This window comes from Delphinus delphis, chromosome 6, assembly GCF_949987515.2.
Source record: "Delphinus delphis chromosome 6, mDelDel1.2, whole genome shotgun sequence".
In the NCBI taxonomy this organism is placed as follows: Eukaryota; Metazoa; Chordata; class Mammalia; order Artiodactyla; family Delphinidae; genus Delphinus; species Delphinus delphis.
This window is the reverse complement of record NC_082688.1, coordinates 41503234-41525205: the sequence shown is the minus strand read 5'-3', so window position 1 is coordinate 41525205 and position 21972 is coordinate 41503234.

Sequence of the window (21972 nt, the reverse complement as noted above, 5' to 3'; positions counted from 1 at the left end):
TCTGACCTGTGTGAGGTGGTACCTCATTGTAGTTTTGATTTGCATTTCTCTAATAATTGAAGCTGGAATTTTTAATTTACTTCAGGATACAGAAATATAAAAATACACCTGATTTAAAAACTGTATTTCACCTTTTTTTCTTTTGTTTACTTTTTTTCCCTGTATACGCTTAAACTCTTTATATGTATCTTTTTAGAAAGTCTGACATGTAAAGAAATTTCCCTTTGCTGAAATTTAAGGGAATATGCAGTTTTGTTCCCAGATAACTTAAGTAGCCAACAATAGCAATAAACAGCATCAGATACTTCCCTTAAAGAATTTTGTATTCCTATTCCTAACACTGGGGAATTCCGTATGAAGTTATAGTTAGTTTTTGCTAAGAGAAGTACTTCGGTTTTTGAGACTAGGCTTTCGACAAACTTGTGAATTCATCACATTTCAAGAAAAATTGCATACGAAGATGTGATTGTTATAATTGGAAAAGAGGGTCATCATAGTTCAGCTTTGTCCAAGGATAGTGATATAGTCAACAACATCTGCGAGAAGCTATGTTACTGAACAGCCTGCTGATAATAACCTATTCCCTAAAGAGTCTTTTCTGGCTTATGATTTTCAGTTATAATAATGTGTGTTGGCATGTCCTAATGAACTTGGTGAGGCATGTTCAGATGGCCCAATCTTGTTGGCTTCCCAACAGCTGCTCAAAGATGCTGAGGGGCTGGCCTGGTTTTGTTTCCCAGGCTCCCTGAATACCACTCATCAAGGCCACATTCACCAAGCATTATGAATGGTGCATTGCTCATCTGATAAGGTTAGAAAACAAGATGGCTGGACCCAGTCCCCCCCTCTATGGGCTCCTGGGCTGATAGGCTTCAAGCTCACTGCAGCATAGGGCATCTGTGGTGGGTGTGGCCTCATTTCAAATAAGAGTTACTGATGTTGTTGTGACATTCTCCAGTCTGCATGGATTCTGTTTCAGTGTAACCCTTTATAAGGATTAGATTTTGTTATTTGTTAAGTACTCTGTAGCAGCGTTCAAAGATCAAAAGGAATGAGGTTGGTGTATTAGTTTCCTAGGGCTGCCATAACAAATTACCACTAATACTTGGTGGCTTATTCTTTCACAGTTCTGGAGGTTAGAAGTCCAAAAATCAAGATGTTGGCAATGTTGGTTCCTTCTGGAGGCTTTGAGAGAGAATCTGTTCCATGTCTTTTTCCTAGCGTCTGGTAGTTGCTGGCAATCCTTGGTATCCTTCGGCTTGTAGCTGCATCACTGCACTCTCTTCTTCCATCATCCCATGACCTTCTCTGTTTGTCTCTGTCCCTCTCTCTGTGTGTCTATCCAATGTAACTTCATCTTAACATTGTAATTGTATCTGCAAAAACCCTGTTTCAATTAAGGTCACTTTCACATGTGCTGGGGGTTAGGATTTGAACATATCTTTTGGGGGGACTCGATTCAACCCGTTACAGTTGGTTTCTGCTCTACAGCCCTGTTTTTTTTTTTTTTTTTTTTTTTTTTTTTTTTTTTGCGGTACGCGGGCCTCTCACTGCTGTGGTCTCTCCCGTTGCGGAGCACAGGCTCCGGATGCACAGGCTCAGCGGCCATGGCTCACAGGCCTAGCCACTCCGCGGCATGTGGGATCTTCCCGGACCGGGGCACAAACCCGTGTCCCCTGCATCGGCAGGCGGACTCCCAACCACTGCGCCACCAGGGAAGCCCTCTACAGCCCTGTTTAACTCATATGACTTCTTTCTTCCCCTGTTTCTTCACTAAAATCCCAGTTCTGCTTTCTCAAGAGATTTCTTCAGTAGAATTGTTTATTGAATGGAACTTTAAAAGATGTTATCACCAGTCAACAAGAACTATCTTGGTTAATAAAAACTAATGATATCAGTTTATTCCAACACTTGCACGAGGTAGCTAGATTAAGATATTGGGGAAAAATCATCTAAGACAATCTTGACTGGGTAACCTTTGATATTTCCATTGGACAGTGTTCTCAGCTATTTGATATGTTGAAATTTGATTTAAGAAACAGGTCTTTGATCTCTACTAAAAGCAAACAACAGTGTTAAGATCTGAGGATAATTAAACAGGTAAGATATACATCTTGATTTCAACCTATTGGTGGTACAGAACCATAGGTAACTCTTTTTGAATTATTTTAAAATTGATTTATAAAATCATGACCCAGATTAACCATACTATTTTCTGAGCTAGTCCCGCTAAGAGAAAATTAGCTTGGCCTCTGTTTCAGTAGTTAAGCCTCTGAGACATCTCTGTTGTAAGCTTAGTTTGTAAGCATCCAGCGTGGATCAGAGTTTTCACTACCCCTCTTTCTTTTGCAACTTAATCTTTGTCTTTCAGCATGATATTCCCTAAGTTAGTTTCATAATTCCTTTATTTTTAGTTGGGGCACCGGATTCTCAGTCTTGTAAGGATTACCTTCCCATAGAAAAATGCCAGTCCAATAAAAAAAAAAAGAGATCCCATAGAAAAATGCCAGTCCAATTAAAAAAAAGAGATCCCCTCTGTACCATTACATGTGTACTTGACTTTTAGCTCCTTTGCTGACACATTTATTTACTCTTTTTACTAGCACTATGGCTAGTGTCCTTAAACCTGACCAACATAGAACTGTTACTATGGAAGTGAAGTGTGTGTGTGTGTGTGTGTGTGTAAAGAACTGAAATTCCTTACTTTAAAATCCACATTAAAACAAAACAAAACTAAGACAAAGTGAAAACAGATTATAGATCCAGAGAACAAAGTGGATGGTCTCCAGGGTGGAGGTAGGTGGAGGGCACAAAATAGATGAAGGAAATTAAGAAGTACAAACCTCTAGTTATAAAATAAAGTAAACCATGGGGGGATGTAATATATAGCATAAGGAATATGTTCAATAATATTGTGATAACTTTGTATGGGGACAGATGGTTCCTAGTCTTATTGTGATCATAATATGTGCAAATGTCAAATCACTCACTATGTAGTACACTTGAAACAAACATAATATTATGTTGAGAATATTATGGTCTCTCAGTTTTTGGTGATCTGAGAATATACCCCAGTTAGATGCTGTTTCTTCAGCCTGTATCCTTGAATGAGACATGTGAAGTAGCCTACTTGCTCCAGGGAGCCACTGGATCATTTATTATCACACAGATTCTGTGGGTCCGGAATCTGGGCATCATTTAGTGGGATTCCCTGGTTCAAGATCTCTTGCAAAGTTGTATTCCAGGTGTTGGCCAGGCCTGCAGATTTCTCAAGGCTCAAGTGGGGAAACATCTACTTCCAAACAGAGTTTCATGGTTGTTAGCAAGATTCAGTTCCTTAAGGGCTGTTAGATGGAGGGTCTCAGTTCCTCAGCTGGCTGTTGGCTGGTGGCCTCCCTCAGTTCCCTGCTACGTGGACCTCTCTGTTGGGCAGGTTGCAAGATGACAGCTTGCTTCATCAGAGTGAGAAAGTGCGAAAAGGCAGAGAGAGAGAGAGAGTGTGTGGGAGAAAGAAGGAAGTCATAGTCTTACATACCATAATCCAGAAAGTGATACCCCATTGCTTTTGCCATTCCTCCTCATTAGAAGCAAGTCCCTTGGTTTAGCGCATACATGAGGGGAAGGAATTACACAGGGACATTAATATGAGAAGGTAGAGGTCACTGAGAGCCATTTTGGAAGCTTCCTACTACACATGGTTTACAGACTTGATTAGAAGGCTGGAAACCAATTTGGACCTTTACTGGAACCACAGGAGTCAGGAGGAAGGATATTCAGATACTACTGATGACCACTAGGCATATTTTTACAGAATTCGAAAATCCTTCCTATTTCTAAGACAGATTGAATGAATGGGTTGTTCCACCTAAGAGAGATTGAATGAATGGGTTGTTCCACCTAAGATTCATGCAGGACAGATTTATGAGTAATTTCACTGAGTTGTTTTCTGAATTGGGTCATACTTATTGTTTGCTTTGGACTTCATCAGGATAACTATTGTACATAAAGAACAGTCCTAAAATATGTTTTCAATAGTGTACTAAAGTTCTTTTAATTACCTAATGCTTTTTTTTTTAAAAGTAACTCCCAAATATTCTACTTAATGAATCAGTGGAAAAACTAGTCAAAGGGATTATTTGATAATAGATAGACTTACCAAATTGTTATCTTTCCAAGTCTTGAACATTATATTACGGACTTTCTTAGTATTTGTGACTAATCATTCACTTTGGTGGGTGGGAATCGATATTGCTGGGCCCTTTCATAACCTCCATTACTGCTGCCATGGCCACTTTGATCATGAGCCCATTGGGAGTGACAGGAGTAGCTAGTGAAAGAAGCCAGTGGTAATTCACAGAACAGATCATTCTGTCAACCCGATTATTAAAATCCTTTTCTGCTGAGGTCATCCTTTGGTAAGCATTAATATGGGACACAAATATTTTCTTACTTTGTGTCTATTTGGAGAGGTCTATCCATATACCTTGTGTGTGCTATAGTTTTCCATAGTAACTGTGACAAATTACCACAAACTTAATGGCTTAAATGGTACAAATTTATTATCTTACAGTTTTGGAGGTCCAGAGTCTGAAATGGGTCTCAGTGGGCTAACGTCAAAGTGTTAGCAGGGCTGAGTTCCTTTCTGGGGGCCCGAGAGGAGCATCCATTTCCTTGCCTTTTCCAGCTTCTAGGGGCTGCTCATATTCTTTGTACTTTTAACCCCATCTTGGCTTCTGCTTCTCGGAGGACCTGGACTCACACAGCTTATCTTCCTTACTGTCTGGTCGAATGTCCACTCCTACATGGTCTTCTCTGACAAATTTCACTACTGTAGCCCCCTTCCTGGTTGTCTGTTAGCAATTCATTTTTTATTTCCTTTATAGCAATGATCACAGTGCTTACATACTTGTTTGTTTATTTGGTTAATAACTTATTGCCTGTTTTCTCTCCTGGAATGTAATCCTCCTTTGGGCAGGGACATGATCAGCCCCAGCACTTAGCTGCATTCCTGGTACATCGTATGTGCTTAATAGATACTGTTCAATGAATCAATGGATTCAGATTTTCTAACACGGGGCTGGGAGGTGTGGAGGAGGGCAAGACTAAACTAGATACTACTGAGTAGCTGAAGGCAGTCTCTTGGGACAACCAGGTAAGAGATATGTCCCTACCTGTTTACTGTTTGTCCACATTTCTCTGGAGCAGCCCCATTTCTGTCAACTAAGTGCAATCACCCTTCCCCAGATGTTTGTTCTGAAAAATGATGGCCAAAGTGATGTACAAAAGGGGATCAGAGAGAAAGATAAATACTGTATGATCTCTCTCATATGTGGAATCTAAAACTAAATAATTTAAAAATCAAGCTCATAGATGCAGAGAACAGATTGGTGATTAACAGAGTCGAGGGGTGGGGGATGGGAGAAATGGGTGAACTGTTTTCATTTTTTAGTTTAAATAAATTGCATTAAAAATTATATAGACTCGTAATTATTGACAAAGAAAGGTATTCCGCAGGGAATTGTTAAGAGAAATATGATGAAAGTATTTTTCATAGTATAATTACTTTTAAAAGACTGTTTTATTTATATATATAAATTCAAAACGATTTACACTAAAATATCAACAGGCGAATGAACACAGGATAATTGTTTTTTCTATTTTTTTAAAGTTTTTGAAGTCTTATTATGTACATATAGTACTTTATATACCAAAAAATTAATTTTTGTCATTGCTTACATCCACTGGGGTCCATATAGAATTTAGAATTTCTGTATTTGAAACCCTGTTCTTAGAAGGTGATTAGAGAAACTTATTATTTTCTTTTCGCACATGTTTAAGTAGTAGCTGTTTCACCCTAAGAAATATTTATTTTATTATGATTCAACACCCAAAATAAGTAAAGGAGAGGAGGTAGTATGGAAAGCTTAGATTCATAACTTTATGAAACCTAAAAGCTGCACTATTCTCTTCTATCCTGAAAAAAAAAAAAGCCATCAGAGACTCGAAGGCTAGCTTTGTTTTGTGTGTGTGTGTGTGTGTGTGTGTGTGTGTGTGTGTTTTAATTTATTTTACTTATTTATTTTTGGCTGCTTTGGGTCTTCGTTGCTGCGAGCAGGTTTTTCTCTAGTTGTGGCAAGCAGGGGCTACTCTTGGTTGCGCACGGGCTTCTCATTGCGGTGGCTTCTTTTGTTGTGGAGCACGGGCTCTAGGCGCACGGGCTTCAGTAGTTGTGGCGTGAAGGCTTAGTAGTTGTGGCTCGTGGGCTCTAGAGCGCAGGCTCAGTAGTTGTGGTGCACGGGCTTAGTTGCTCCGCGGCATGTGGGATCTTCCCGGACTAGGGCTCGAACCTGTGTTCCACTGCGCCACCAGGGAAGTCCTGCAAGCTTTGTTTTAATTTACCGTGGTGCTACAGTCTGTCCCAGCCCTTTTCCCTCCCTCACGATGTGGGGGAAAAGTCTGGGGGCTTCATTTCCTCCATTGACGAGGGCAGATACAGAATTAGGTTTAGGGAACAGTTTGTTGCTATGTGTTCTTCAGTGACGATTTTAGTGGTAGTGGTGTGCACCATGTTTAAAGAGTCTCTAGCAAAATTTTAACCAGAGGACTTAAAAAAAAAAATTCCTTCTCACCTTAAATGGTGAAGCACAACACAACAAGAGGATTTGGCATTTTGGCCTCAGAAAATGTGGGATTTAGGGGTGAGGGTGGTGGCTAATTAGTCCTGGAATTTAATTCTCATGTCTGGTCATATTGGAAGTTATATGACAACTGGCTGAAGAATGAAAAACTACTCCTGAGTGCTCCAAAATTGTGCCAGTCTTGAGGAAAGTTGACCGAACTTAATCAGAAGTTTTCCCCATGTTGGGATCTGAGGCTACAAATCACCCCACTTTGTGGCTCTCAGATAGATGAATTTGTGTGCTGTGATTAGCCAATAATGGATCCCACTTTTGTCTTAGATTCTCCTAGTGTGATATTTTTCCCTCAGGCAGATTCTCAAAGGCAATAGCCTATTAGCTACCCATTCTTCGGGTCAAAAATTATCACTTTAATGTGGTGTGTGTGTGTGTGTGTGTGTGTGTGCGCGCGCGCGCACGTGTGTGCGCACATGTGGGTACAGGTGTACACAGAAATGATTACATTTGCTCTTATTTGGTATGTCTATTTAACCCAAGCCTATAAAATTTAATAAAAAGTCAACAGAGGTCCACATATACAAATCAAGACCAAGCTATACAAAGCAGAGAACTGACAGAGAAATGCACTATTAGCCGAGAAATGCAATAGAAAAGAAACTACCCCTTTGCAAGGGGTCCAGGTTAGAATGGTAAAAATTAATAAAAGGCAGTATTACCCTGCCCTAACTATAAGGGTGGGGAAAGAAAGAAAGAAAACCTGCCAGGTATTTGTGAAAGTAAAAGTTCCCCTTTCTTTTAAGACACAATAGCTTGTGTAAGTTTGTCACATGTATCTGTTGCTCTCACCTCTTACTCTGTGCTGAAGTGCTCACCAGAGCATTCATGGGAGCAATTCTCCCTCCCACCCCTGACACCTGCCACAGAGAATGCTGCATTATTCATCAGGAGCTAATGGCAGGTGATGAGATCTTTTCACGCTACATCCCTCGCAGTAGGTGTTTATCACTCTCTTCACCCGCAGCCCTGCCATTACTGAAGGGCCAAAAGAACCCTACACACTCGTTTGAAAGGTAATGGGAAACGTGCTCAGCTTTCTGGGCTCACAAGTGCAGATGAAGGTTATCACCAGGGCAGCTGTGAAGCCCAGGGCGAGAGGAAGGTGGTCACTCTAAAGCGAACAGCTTAATTTTGGAAATCCATACAAATCATGTCAGAGCCATGATAATCCATCTTCTTTAGCTTCCAGCATTTCAGCAGTCATTGCACTGTAATAATTTCCCCCGATTCACCTGTGATCTCTATAAATAACCGGAGTGAGGGAGGAAAGGAGAGGAGGAAAGAGATGGGTCTGGCTTAGCGTCTGATGAGCATGGCAGCGAGGAATTTATCTCTGTCTAGTAAGCAAGATGTGGTCTCCTCCAAGGGTGGGCGGGGTTGTGGCCACACGCCAGAAGCTAGCAGTGGGGGCAGTTCTGCGACCCCAGCTCAGTGCTCTGGTGTCATTTGAAACCAACTTGACAAGAGAGGTAGTGGTTCCTTCCAGTGATTTATCTGAAGGCTTGTGACAAAAAAATTATGGAGCAGTGCTGTAGCAGCACGTGGGAGGAATCATAGAAGGGGGACTGTTTTATTCTCAAGTACTTAATTCCTTCCGGGAGCACGAGTTAGCAGAGATTTCTTGGCCCTACTATATATGCCACCAATAACCACCCCTGATTGTAACATTTTTATTCATTTTTTTTGTTTCTCGTTAAGTTTTTTTGGTTTGTGTTTTTTGTCTTTTTGAGGACTTTGGGTGTGTAGTCTGGGTTACAGGGAGGTTAAGCAAAAGAATCTGGGTACAAAAAAGCCAAAGTGGTCAAGATAACCTGGCAGGGAGGCAATTGAATTTTTGTTTTCCCAGATCACTTGTGCTGACTTCACTGCTCCTCCAGGATGGGTGCTATTTCTTAATCTAGGGTGTCCTCTTGGTTTCTTCCTTTCACATCATAGGCAGTGTGGTGTAATGGAGGCCAGACGGAATGGATTTAAGGTGGGAAAGACTTAGGTTTGTCATAGATCAACTATTTAGTAGTGGTGGGAATTTATTTAAACTTTGTGAGCCTTGCTTTTATTAACAGTATAATGGGTGTAATATCAAGTCTAGGGTTACTTTGAAAGCTAAATGACAAGCATTCAATAAATGCTTAACAACTGCTAACTCCTTCCATTCTTTTGAACTTAAGGTGACTTTATCTTTTCTTTTACCTGGCCAAAGTAAATGTCTTTATAGATAGGTTGACAGATCTTTTTCCATGAACTGGGCAAGTTCAAACTCTCTAGTAAGTGTTTCATATTGGCTCTTGGTCAACGGGTTAGTGGCTAAATACACTGATATATAGCCGTATCATGGCACATTATTTAGGAGTAAGGGGCAAACAATTGATGCAACAACTTGGATGGATATCTGTGGGGATTATGTTGAGTGAAAAAAGCCAATCTGAAGAGGTAACATACTACATGATTCTGTTTATATAACATTTTTGACATGACAATATGATAGAAATAGAGAACAAATTAGTGGTCACCGGAAGTTAGGTATAAGGGAGGAGAGAGGCAGGGAGGTGAGTGTAATTATATAAAGGGTAACACGAGGGATCCTTTCGGTGGTGGAATGTTCTGTGTATGGACAGTGGTGGCGGATCCATGAACCTATATCTGTGATAAAATTGCATAGAACTAAATACACACACACACACACACACACACACACACAGACACACACACGCAGGAGTGCAACTAAAACTGAATATTGGTAAATTGTATCAGTGTTAATAGTTTGGTTGTGATATTGTACTATAGTTTTGTAGTATGTTACCATTGGGGGAAACTGGGTAAAGGAGGTGGGAAATCTGTTATTTCCTACAACTGCATGTGAGTCTGCAGATATCTCAAAAAAGTTTGGGGCTTCCCTGGTGGCGCAGTGGTTAAGAATCTGCCTGCCAATGCAGGGTACATAGGTTTGCGCCCTGGTCCGGGAAGATCCCACATGCCGCAGAGCAACAAAGCCTGTGCACCACAACTACTGAGCCTGCGCTCTAGAGCTCGTGAGCCACAACTACTGATCCCTCATGACACAACTACTGAAGCCCGCGCTCCACAACAAGAGAAGCCACCGCAATGAGAAACCCGAGCACTGCAATGAAGAGCAGCCCCCTCTCGTCGCAACTAGAGAAAGCCCATGCGCAGCAACGAAGACCCAACGTAGCCAAAAATAAATAAATAAATTTTTTAAAAAGTTTAAAAAACATATAAAAAATGGCCTTTGGTCTTTCAATAGTAACCATATCCAGGTATAAATATAATTATCACTCAATTGGTAATATGACCATAAGGGTCATATTCATTTGGTCTGATAATATCTAAAAAAATTTCCTGAAGAAATAATAAAAAAAGATACATATACTTATGTCCAAAGATTTTCATTACAGCATTGTTTAGAGCTGTGACATGCTAACAGCAACTTAAATTTCTAACTTAGTAATGCTTATTGAGTATTTCTAAGATGGGATAAAAACCTTATGTTAAAATAGTGTTTTAATGCACTAACCATTGACTGCATGCCACAGATGAGGGATTTTTCTTACCTACACCATCTCCCCCTATATTTTCACTCTTCTTCCAATTTTTGTTACTGTTCTTCATTATGTTTTTCAATTTATATATTGTTTTGTTAATTATATTTTTTATCCTTTTATTGGGCACTATTGTAAAGTAATTTGTTTCATTTTTTAATCCACCACATTTACAATTCCTTTGAATCCTCCACTTTTTTCAGCTTTACTGAGCTATAATTGACAAATAAAATAATCCCCCATTTTTTAAGATCAAAATATTTCAGCCCCTCCATTCTCCACCCCATATCTCTAATGCTGTCAGTTAAGCCATTGCTTTTCCATTGTCAAGGTTTACAATATGTGTCTATAATTAAGTCTTCTATAATTTCTCTCTAGGTTAATTCTGCACATTGAAAACCACTAAATAGGATTTCTATTATTTCTATTCATAATCATATTATGATTATGTAAATATTTTGTAGTTCAGAACCAGTTAGCATAATTCCATTCATAGAGAAAGAGATGACACCCTATGCCACTAAAACAGTGTTGCTTGAAGGAGAAAATTCCTCCCAAGGTCAAATGAATTTTCATCTTTTCCTACTATCAGTTGCTTAAAATCTTACCATGTGTTTTTGATTGTAGCATATGTAGACCATTCCTTTCTTGAGAATATTCTGTTTTACCTAGAATTTCTAATTGCCTTGATATGCTTATGCTTTCTTTACTATGTTACCAAGCTTATCCAATTTATTTATTTATTTATTTATTTTTGCGGTACGCGGGCCTCTCACTGTTGTGGCCTCTCCCATTGCGGAGCACAGGCAACGGACGCGCAGGCTCAGCGGCCATGGCTCACAGGCCTAGCCGCTCAGCGGCATGTGGGATCTTCCCGGACCGGGGCACAAACCCATGTCCCTGCATCGGCAGGCGGACTTTCAACCATTGCGCCACCAGGGAAGCTAACTTTTTTTTTTTCCAATTTCTTAATCATATTATTTATTGAATGCTGAATTTTAAATAGATTGCTTTCTAAGCCTGCTTCAAAGCAGTTACCATGAGCTTTGTTTTAATTGTTAGCTTTTTTTTTCTCTTGTACTTCTTATTCATTACGCCACAACTTCACTCCACTGTATCTCCCCCTCTTCCAAGAAGGTGAATGGGAGGTAAGCTTTTCTTCATTCTTGCAGGAATAACGGATTAATTGAAAAGTCTCAGTTTAGTGGGTAGATGCATACAATGGATTTGTGTTTTGCTCATTAATGCTTTGTCAAAATTCCTTTTTCCACCCCTGGATGGAGTCTTGGAGAGCTTCCATAGCTCTCTGGTGACTTATGGTTGAAAACTGTCTAGTGCCTTCTCAGATCTTCCATCTCATCTTCTCCCCCTTATCCAGCAAGGCTTAGGTTTTGTAGTCCTCACTTGTGCCCTATCTGATCCAGCCCTTTATGCTGGACTTCCTCTTCACTTTTATGGGCCCAACCCTCTGATCTTCCCCCAACTTCTGTCTTGTTTCAGAAAAATTACAGATGCTAAGTGGCTACAGCAGAGGCTCTTGCTGATGATGGGGAAGGGATAACAGTACCCTAGCCACCTCAAAAATCCCATCATTTGAGCAGAGTGACAACCATCCATCCATTTCCTGGTGTATCTGGGTTTTGAAGTTCTAAACCAGATAGTCTATGGGGAAGAAATAAAATCTCCTCCAATTCCTGCCTGTCATTTCTAGGACTGGCAAGTCTACTTTACTTCTGTGAGTCTAGGTCAGCCCCCAGTGGAGATTTTCAATTCATTGCTATTAATAAGTGAGATTTCTTCTAAGATCCTGGCAGTAGTCTGAGGCTCCATTTTAATTTTGATGTGATCATGAGATCTTTATATTTTTCTACTTTAAAAAGATATTTTAATGGTAAATTGTGAGAAAAAACTTAGACAGCTAACCAAATTCCATTATAAAATCAGAACATATACACATTTGTGTATGGATATAAATAAACAGAATGTCTCAGGTAACTATACTTTGGACAAATCTATTAGTTCCTCCTTACATAGCTAATTTGAAGTATAATATTTTAATGTTTCTTCCAATGCCTTCACTCTAGATGTAATAGAGCAATGATACCAACATTTTATAATTAATAGTTTGTCACGCCTTGTTTTTTAGAGCAAAGGTTGGCTAAACCATATTTCTTCATTAAATTTCTCAGTCTGACCTTCTGGCATGTTTGGTTGTAGTGAATTATAACTCTATTTTGCAGATTAAAAAGAAATATGACAAGACGTTTTGAAAAGGTTAGGTAAAGAAGGATATGAACGTAAATGATTAAGGAATAGAAGTGTTTAAAATGTTAAGTATGTAGAAACATCCCATTTTATCAAGTGATCAGATTTTTAGCAATCTCTACTTCTAGAAAACAGTCTCAAACCTGGAAGTAAACAGAAAACTGTTATTCAAACCTTTAGACCTATTACCACAGTTGTTGAATTATGTTCAAGAGCAGTTGCTTCAAAGGACAGAAATTTGAGAGTGGTTTAAAAAAATTTCAAACTTTGTTTAAAAGTTTTGGCTTTGAAGAAGATGCTAATTAAGTAGCAGGGAAGGTACTAAGGGTGTGGGCTCTGGCATCAGGCAGAGACGATTTGGAATCCTGGATTCTGCCTGTTCCTAGTTATCTGATAAGGTACTTCTCACTTCTAGACCTTAGTTCCATGTGCATGTTGGACATAACAACACCCATCTCATAAGGGCTGCTTTGGGTGATTAAATGAGAAGATATAGGTAAAGATTATTATGAACTGATTGGCTATATAAGAATAATCATGAACACTTAATTTATGTCAAATATTAATCATGAACACTTAATTTATGCCAAATATTTTATTCCTTAAAGATATTGAATAAGAGAGGCTTACACAATAACTTCCTGAGTTTTATTTGTCTGAAATAATACTCTTCACAGAATTGGCCATGATCTCAACATCCATACTTGGAAGAAACTTCAGTAAAATTTCAAAATGCCCCATCAATGAGTTATGAAAAGAGCTATTAAATGCTCTCTATATTATGTTCAAATGACTATCCAGCCCTAGGGACATGAATAAATCTTTAGTATTGTGTGTCATCAGTTACACAGTGGGCTGTAACAATTTTAGGACCACCTGTGTATTTACATGCTTGAGCAAGTACTTACAAATGAAACAGAAGAGTAAATATTATAGACGCTGGTCATTCATACACAATTTCCGATGGTGAATTATCCTCCTTCCATTTCCCGTTGGTCTTGGTAGCTACGCTCTTTTCTGCCTCCTGTGCTGGAAGGTAATTATGGGGGTCCAAGCTCCAAATCCTAGTTCTGTCAAATTTATATTTTAGCATTATAAAGTATAGCATTTATAGTATTAAAAAATGTGCCACTATTTTCAAAGCTACCGTGGCTATAGGAGAACCTGTACTTTCAGAGATGTGGAGAGAAGAGTAATAAAAGCTAGTGAAGTAAGGACAAATGTGTGGTTGGATAAACTCTTACTGCAGGGCATCTAGCACATGTGAACACATGTGAGTGACCAGCCAGGTAGAGCAGGATACACAGACTGGTTTGGATCTGATTTTAACCTGGACACTTTCATTAACCATCTGTGTGTCTTTGGGGAAGTCAAAAGATTTCTGTGAGCCTCTGACTTCTCAGCGGTAAAATGTTGAGGGGTTATAATTTTGGCAGTCACAGAAACTGGGTTTAAATCCTAGTTCTTCTACTTAACAAATTGTGTAGACAAGGTATTTAAGATTTGAGCCTCAATTGCCTCCAGTGTAAAATGGGGATGATAATAGGATTTAATTGCATATAATTTTCTGAGGATTAAATGAGGTAATGCATTTAAATACAAGTAAAGTACCGCACATGTAGTAATGCACATTAAATGTGAGTTTAATGTAAATGGGACTTCCCTGGTGGTGCAGTGGTTAAGAATCCGCCTGCCAATGCAGGGGACACGGGTGTGAGCCCTGGTCCGGGAAGATCCCACGTGCCACGGAGCAACTAAGCCCGTGCGCCACAAGTACTGAGCCTGTGCTCTAGAGCCTGCGAGCTACAACTACTGAGCCTGTGAGCCACAACTACTGAAGCCCGCGCGCCTAGAGCCTGTGCTCTGCAACAAAGAGAAGCCACCGCAATGAGAAGCCCGCGCACTGCAATGAAGAGTAGCCCCCGCTCGCCGCAAATAGAGAAAGTCTGCGTGCAGTGACGAAAACCCAACACAGCCATAAATAAATATGAGTTAATATTTGTTTTTGTTTTTTGAACTATTGTTTATTTTTTAGTTTGAATAATGCAAAATGTTTTTATTTAAAAAAATGGGCAAATGCTAAGCAGACAGAACCCCATAGCATGAAATACATTAGTATATTTAAAGACTGCATTAAATATCTCCTTAGAAGGAGAATTAGCCGGGAATGTATGCACTATATATTTCCTTAAAGCAAATATTTTTTAAAATTTTATTTATTTTTTTATAAAGCAGGTTTTTATTAGTCATCCATTTTATACACATCAGTGTATACATGTCAATCCCAATCTCCCAATTCATCCCACCACCACACCCACAGTCCCTGCTGCTTTCCCTGCTTGGTGTCCATAAGTTTGTTCTCTACATCTGTGTCTCTATTTCTGCTCTGCAAACTGGTTCATCTGTACCGTTTTTCTGGGTTCCACATGTATGTGTTAATATATTTGTTTTTCACTTTCTGACTTACTTCACTCTGTATGACAGTCTCTAGATCCATCCACATCTCTACAAATGACCCAATTTCGTTCCTTTTTATGGCTGAGTAATATTCCATTGCATATATGTACCACATCTTCTTTATCCATTCGTCTGTCGATGGGCATTTAGGTTGCTTCCATGACCTGGCTATTGTAAATAATGCAGCAATGAACAATGGGGTGCATGTGTCTTTTTGAATTATGGTTTTCTCTGGGTATATGCCCAGTAGTGGGATTGCTGGGTCATATGGTAATTCTATTTTTAGGTTTTTAAGGAACCTCCATACTGTTCTCCATAGTGGCTGTATCAATTTACATTCCCACCAGCAGTGCAAGAGGGTTCCCTTTTCTCCACACCCTCTCCAGCATTTGTTGTTTGTAGGTGTTCTGATGATGCCCATTCTAACTGGTGTGAGGTGACACCTCATTGTAGTTTTGATTTGCATTCCTCTAATAATTAGTGATGTTGGAAGCAGCTTTTCATGTGCTTCTTGGTCTTCTGTATGTCCTCTTCGGAGAAATGTCTATTTAGGTCTTCTGCCCATTTTTTGATTGGATTGTTTGTTTTTTTAATATTGAGCTGCATGAGCTGTTTATATATTTTGGAGATTAATCCTTTGTCCATTGATTTGTTTGCAAATATTTTTGTCTTTTTGTCTTGTGTGTGGTTTCCTTTGCTGTGCAAAAGCTTTTAAGTTTCATTAGGTCCCATTTGTTTATTTTTGTTTTTATTTCCATTACTGTAGGAGGTGGATCAAAAAAGATCTTGCTGTGATTTATGTCATAGAGTGTTCTTCCTATGTTTTCCTCTAAGAGTTTGATAGTGTCTGGTCTTACATTTAGGTCTCTAATCGATTTTGAGTTTATTTTTGTGTATGGTGTTAGGGAGTGTTCTAATTTCATTCCTTTACATGTAGAGGTCCAGTTTTCCCAGCACCACTTATTGAAGAGACTGTCTTTTCTCCATTGTATATCCTGCCTCCTTTGTCATAGATTAGTTGACCATAGGTGTGTGGGTTTATCTGTGGGCTTTTGATCCTGTTCCACTGATCTATATTTTTGTTTTTGTGCCAGTACCATATTGTCTTGATTACTGTAGCTTTGTAGTATAGTCTGAAGTCAGAGAGTCTGATTCCTCCAGCTCCATTTTTTTCCCTCAAGATTGCTTTGGCTATTCGGGGTCTTTTGTGTCTCCATACAGATTTTAAGATTTTTTTGTTCTAGTTCTGTAAAAAATGCCATTGGTAATTTGATAGGGATTGCACTGAATCTGTAGATCACTTTGGATACTATAGTCATTTTCACAACATTGATTCTTCCAATCCAAGAAAATGGAATATCTCTCCATCTGTTGATATCATCTTTAATTTCTTTCAACAGTGTCTTATAGTTTTCTGCATACAGGTCTTCTGTCTCCCTAGGTAGGTTTATTCCTAGGTATTTTATTCTTTTTGTTACAATGGTAATTGGGAGTGTTTCCTTAATTTCTCTTTCAGATTTTTCATCATTAGTGTGTAGGAAGGCAAGAGATTTCTGTGCATTAATTTTGTATCCTGCAACTTTACCAAATTCATAGATTACCTCTAGTAGTTTTCTGGTGGCATCTTTAGGATTCTTTCTATATAGTATTATGTCATCTGCAAAGAGTGACAGTTTTACTACTTCTTTTCCAATTTGTATTCCTTTTATTTATTTTTCTTCTCTGATTGCCATGACTTGGACTTCCAAAACTATGTTGAATGATAATGGTTAGAGTGGACATCCTTGTCTTGTTCCTGATCTTAGAGGAAATGCTTTCAGTTTTTCACCATTGAGAATAATGTTTGCTGTGGGTTTGTTGTATATGGACTTTATTATGTTGAGGTAGATTCCCTCTATGCCCACTTTCTGGAGAGTTTTTATCATGAATGGGTGTTGAATTTTGTGAAAAGCTTTTTCTGCATCTGTTGAGATGATCATATGGTTTTTCTTTTTCAATTTGTTAATATGGTGTATCACATTGATTGATATGTGTATATTGAAGAATTCTTGCATCTCTGGTATAAATCCCACTTGATCATGGTGTACTATCCTTTTAACGTGTTGTTGGATTCTGTTTGCTAGTATTTTGTTGAGGATTTTTGCATCTATATTCATCAGTGATATTGGTCTCTAATTTTCTTTTTTTGTAGTATTTCTGTCTGGTTTTGGTATCAGGGTGATGGTGGCCTCATAGAATGAGTTTGGGAGTGTTCCTTCCTCTGCAATTTTTTAGAAGAGTTTGAGAAGGATGGGTGTTAGCTCGTCTCTAAATGTTTGATAGAATTCACCTGTGAAGCTATCTTGTCCTGGACTTTTGTTTGTTGGAAGATTTTTAATCACAGTTTCAATTTCGTTAGTTGTGATTGGTCTGTTCATATTTTCTATTTCTTCCTGGTTCAGTCCAGGAAGGTTATACCTTTCTAAGAATTGTCCATTTCTTCCAGGTTGTCCATTTTATTGGCATAGAATTGTTTGTAGTAATCTCTTATAATCCTTCATATTTCTGCAGTGTCAGTTGTGATTTCTCCTTTTTCATTTCTAATTTTATTGATTTGAGTCCTCTCCCTCGTTTTCTTGATGAGCCTGGCTAATGGTTTATCAATTTTGTTTATCTCCTCAAAGAACCAGCTGTTAGTTTTATTGATCTTTGCTATTGTTTTCTTTGTTTCTATTTCATTTATTTCTGCTCTGATCTTTATGATTTCTTTCCTTCTGCGAACATTGGGTTTTGTTTGTTCTTCTTTCTCTAGTTCCTTTAAGTGTAACGTTAGATTGTTTATGAGAGATTTTTCTTGTTTCTTGTATAGCTATAAAGTTCGCTCTTAGAACTGCTTTTGCTGCACCCCATAGGTTTTGGATTGTCGTGTTTTCACTGTCATTTGTCTGTAGGTATTTTTTGATTTCCTCTTTGACCTCTTCAGTGATCTCTTGGTTATTTAGTAACGTATTGTTTAGACTCCATGTATTTGTGCTTTTTACGTTTTTTCCCCTGTAATTGATTTCTAATCTCATAGCGTTGTGGTCAGAAAACATGCTTGATATGATTTCAGTTTTCTTAAATTTACTGAGGCTTGATTTGTGACCCATGATGTGATCTATCCTGGAGAATGTTCTGAGCGCACTTGGGAAGAAAGTGTAATCTGCTGTTTTTGGATGGAATGTCCTATAAATATCATTGAAATCTATCTGGTCTGTTGTGTCATTTAAAGCTTGTGTTTCCTTATTAATTTTCTGTTTGGATAATCTGTCCATTGGTGTAAGTGACGTGTTAAAGTCCCCCACTATTACTGTGTTACTGTCGATTTCCTCTTTTAGAGCTATTAGCAGTTGCCTTATGTATTGAGGTGGTCCTGTGTTGGGTGCGTATATATTTATAATTGTTATATCTTCTTGTTGGATTGATCCCTTGATCATTATGTAGTGTCCTTCCTTGTCTCTTGTAACATTCTTTATTTTAAAGTCTATTTTATCTGATATGAGTATTGCTACTCCAGCTTTCTTTTGATTTCCATTTGCATGGAATATCTTTTTCCATCCCCTTACTTTCAGTCTGTAGGTGTCCCTAGGTCTGAAGTGGGTCTCTTGTAGACAGCATATAGATGGGTCTTGTTTTTGTATCCATTCAGTGAGCCTGTGTCTTTTGGTTGGAGCATTTAATGCATTCACGTTTAAGGTAATTATCGATACATATGTTCCTATTACCATTTTCTTAATTGTTTTGTTTTTGTTTTTGTAGATCCTTTTCTTCTCTTGTGTTTCCCACTTAGAGAAGTTCCTTTAGCATTTGTTGTAGAGCTGGTTTGGTAGTGCTGAATTCTCTTAGCTTTTGCTTTTCTGTAAAGGTTTTGATTTCTCCATGGAATCTGAATGAGATCCTTGCTGGGTAGAGTAATCTTGGTTGTAGGTTCTTCCCTTTCATCACTTTAAGTATATCATGCCACTCCCTTCTGGCTTGTAGAGTTTCTGCTGAGAAATCAGCTGTTAACCTTATGGGAGTTCCCTTGTATGTTATTTGTTGTTTTCCCCTTGCTACTTTCAATAGATTTTCTTTGTCTTTAATTTTTGCTAATTTGATTACTATGTGTCTTGGCGTGTTTCTCCTTGGGTTTATCCTATATGGGACTCTGCACTTCCCGGACTTGGGTGGCTGTTTCCTTCCTCATGTTAGGGAAGTTTTCGACCATAATCTCTTCAAATATTTTCTCGGGTCCTTTCTGTCTCTCTTCTCCTTCTGGGACCCCTATAATGCAAATGTTGTTGCGTTTAATGTTGTCCCAGAGGTCTCTTAGGCTGTCTTCATTTATTTTCATTCTTTTTTCTTTATTCTGTTCTGCAACTGTGAATTCCACCATTGCGTCTTCCAGGTCCCTTATCCGTTCTCCTGCCTCAGTTATTCTGCTATTGATTCCTTCTAGTGTCTTTTTCATTTCCATTATTGTATTGTTCATCTCTGTTTGTTCTTTAATTCTTCTAGGTGTTTGTTCTTTAATTCTTCTAGGTGTTTGTTAAACATTTCTTGCATCTTCTAGATCTTTGCCTCCGTTCTTTTTCCGAGGTCCTGGATCATGTTCACTATCATTATTCTGAATTCTTTTTCTGGAACGTTGCCTATCTCCACTTCATTTAGTTGTTTTTCTGGGGTTTTATCTTGTTCCTTCATCTGGTACATAGCCCTCTGCCTTTTCATCTTTTCTATCTTTCTGTGAATGCGGTTTCTGTTCCACAGGCTGCAGGATTGTTGTTCTTCTTGCTTCTTCTGTCTGCCCACTGGTGGATGAGGCTATCTAAGAGGCTTGTGCAAGCTTCCTGATGGGAGGGACTGGTGGTGAGTAGAGCTGGGTGTTGTTCTGGTGGGCAGAGCTCAGTAAAGCTTTAATCCACTTGTCTGCTGATGGGTGGGGCTGGGTCCCTCCCTGTTGGTTGTTTGGCCTGAGGTGACCCAACACTGGAGGCTACAGGCTGTTTGGTGGGGCTAATGGTGGACTTTGGGAGGGCTCAGGCCAAGGAGTACTTCCCAGAACTTCTGCTACCAGTGTCCTTGTCCTCATGGTGAGACACAGCCAGTCCTTGCCTCTGCAGGAGACCCTCCAGCACTGGCAGGTAGGTCTGGTTCAGTCTCCTATGGGGTCACTGCTTATTCCCCTGCGTCCCAATGCACACACTACTTTGTGTGTGCCCTCCAAGAGTGGAGTCTCTGTTTCCCCCAGTCCTGTCAAAGTCCTGCAATCAATTTCTGCTAGGCTTCCAAGTCTGATTCTCTAGGAATTCCTCCTCCCGTTGCTGGACCCCCAGGTTGGGAAACCTGACGTGGGGCTCAGAACCTCCACTCCAGTGGGTGGACTTCTGTGGTATAAGTGTTTGCCAGTCTGTGAGTCACCCACCCAGCAGTTATGGGATTTGATTTTACTGTGATTGCGCCCCTCTTACTATCTCATTGTGGCTTCTCCTTTTTCTTTGGATGTAGGGTATCTTTTTTGGTGAGTTCCAGTGTCTTCCTGTAGATGATTGTTCAGCAGTTAGTTGTGATTCTGGTGTTCTTGTAAGAGGGAGTGAGAGCACGTCCTTCTACTCCGCCATCTTGAACCAATATCGTGAGTTACTATTTTAAGTGCGTAGTTGAATTAGAGAAAAGAAACCCCCCTGGGCAGATCTGTACTATGGAGAAAGTTGTTTCTGTGACTCCAATCCCTTTTTCCCTATTACCATGTAAGGAGAATCATAGCCTTCCAGATGTCCATGCCTTAATTCCTAGAAGCTATGTGTTAAGTTATAAGGAAAGAGAAACTTTGCAGGTGTAGCTAAGAGTGTGAGCTAGCCACCATCTGGATTTTGGCCTTGTGAAACATTGATCAGAGAAAGCAGTTGAGCCAGCTCAAACTTCTGACCTGCACAACTGTGAGATAATGAATCTGTGTTGTTTTTAGTGACTGTGTTTGTGGCAGTGGTAGAAAACTAACACACTCCCTGACCCCCTTGCGGACCCTGTGAAAGTTAGTGTAACTTCAAGGATGTTTCACCTGGATCATCCAGAGTGGAAAGGTCTTTGTAAGGTCTTTGTAGGGACTTGGGTAATATAGATAAAAGGAGTTTCTCAGAAGGGTGTAGGCAAAATTAGATGAGCAACATTCATGACTCTACTTTTATCCCCTTGTTTTAAGATGAAGAAACTGAAAATCAGAATCAAAAGTGGCTAGTGGATTTGCCTGAGGTGAAATATCCAGTTAAGTGTTTGTTCTAGGCTAAGACTAATCAACCGCGTTTGTGTGATGTCCTCTTTTTACTTTATGGACTCTTCAGTCCTAGTTGATCCCAGTCACATGCTGAAGCATAGTCCAGCAAAATGCTGAGGGAGGTGACCAGGAATGTATGCAGTGTTTTCCTGTTCAACTAGGAATCTCGAAGAACAACAGCTTCTTTCAAAACAGGGTTTTAGGTGTGACTATGCATAAGGCTTCATTCACCGTCCAGATAGGACTAGCACATAGAATCCTAGCATAATTACATTTCTCAAGCGTTCTGCTTTGTGTGTAACCTAACATGGTCATAGGTAGAGAGAAGTCATTGAAACATCAGATGAGGGATTAGGTTAGGTGATTGCCACGATCATTTTCTGTCCTAGGATTGTTTGGAGGACTCAAGGTAGTCATTTATGTTCGCTTAGAAGGGTGTCATCCAGACCTTGACCAGTGTTTGAAAACAGTTTCCCAGCCAGCAGTGCAAAGAGATAATCCCTCATGTCAGCCATGTTTCTGGTGTATTGTCCATGAAATTACCAAGCAGACATGTTACTGCATCATAGAAACTTCACCCAGGTTCACATAGGCAAGGTGCTCTTGCCGTAAGAGATGTGTGACAGCAGTGGACAACAGAGGAGCTATTTTTCTCTTTGCAGTATTGAAAGTCTGGTTTTCTTTTTGGGTGCTATTAAAATCCAAATAGATGCATGTGTAACATGCC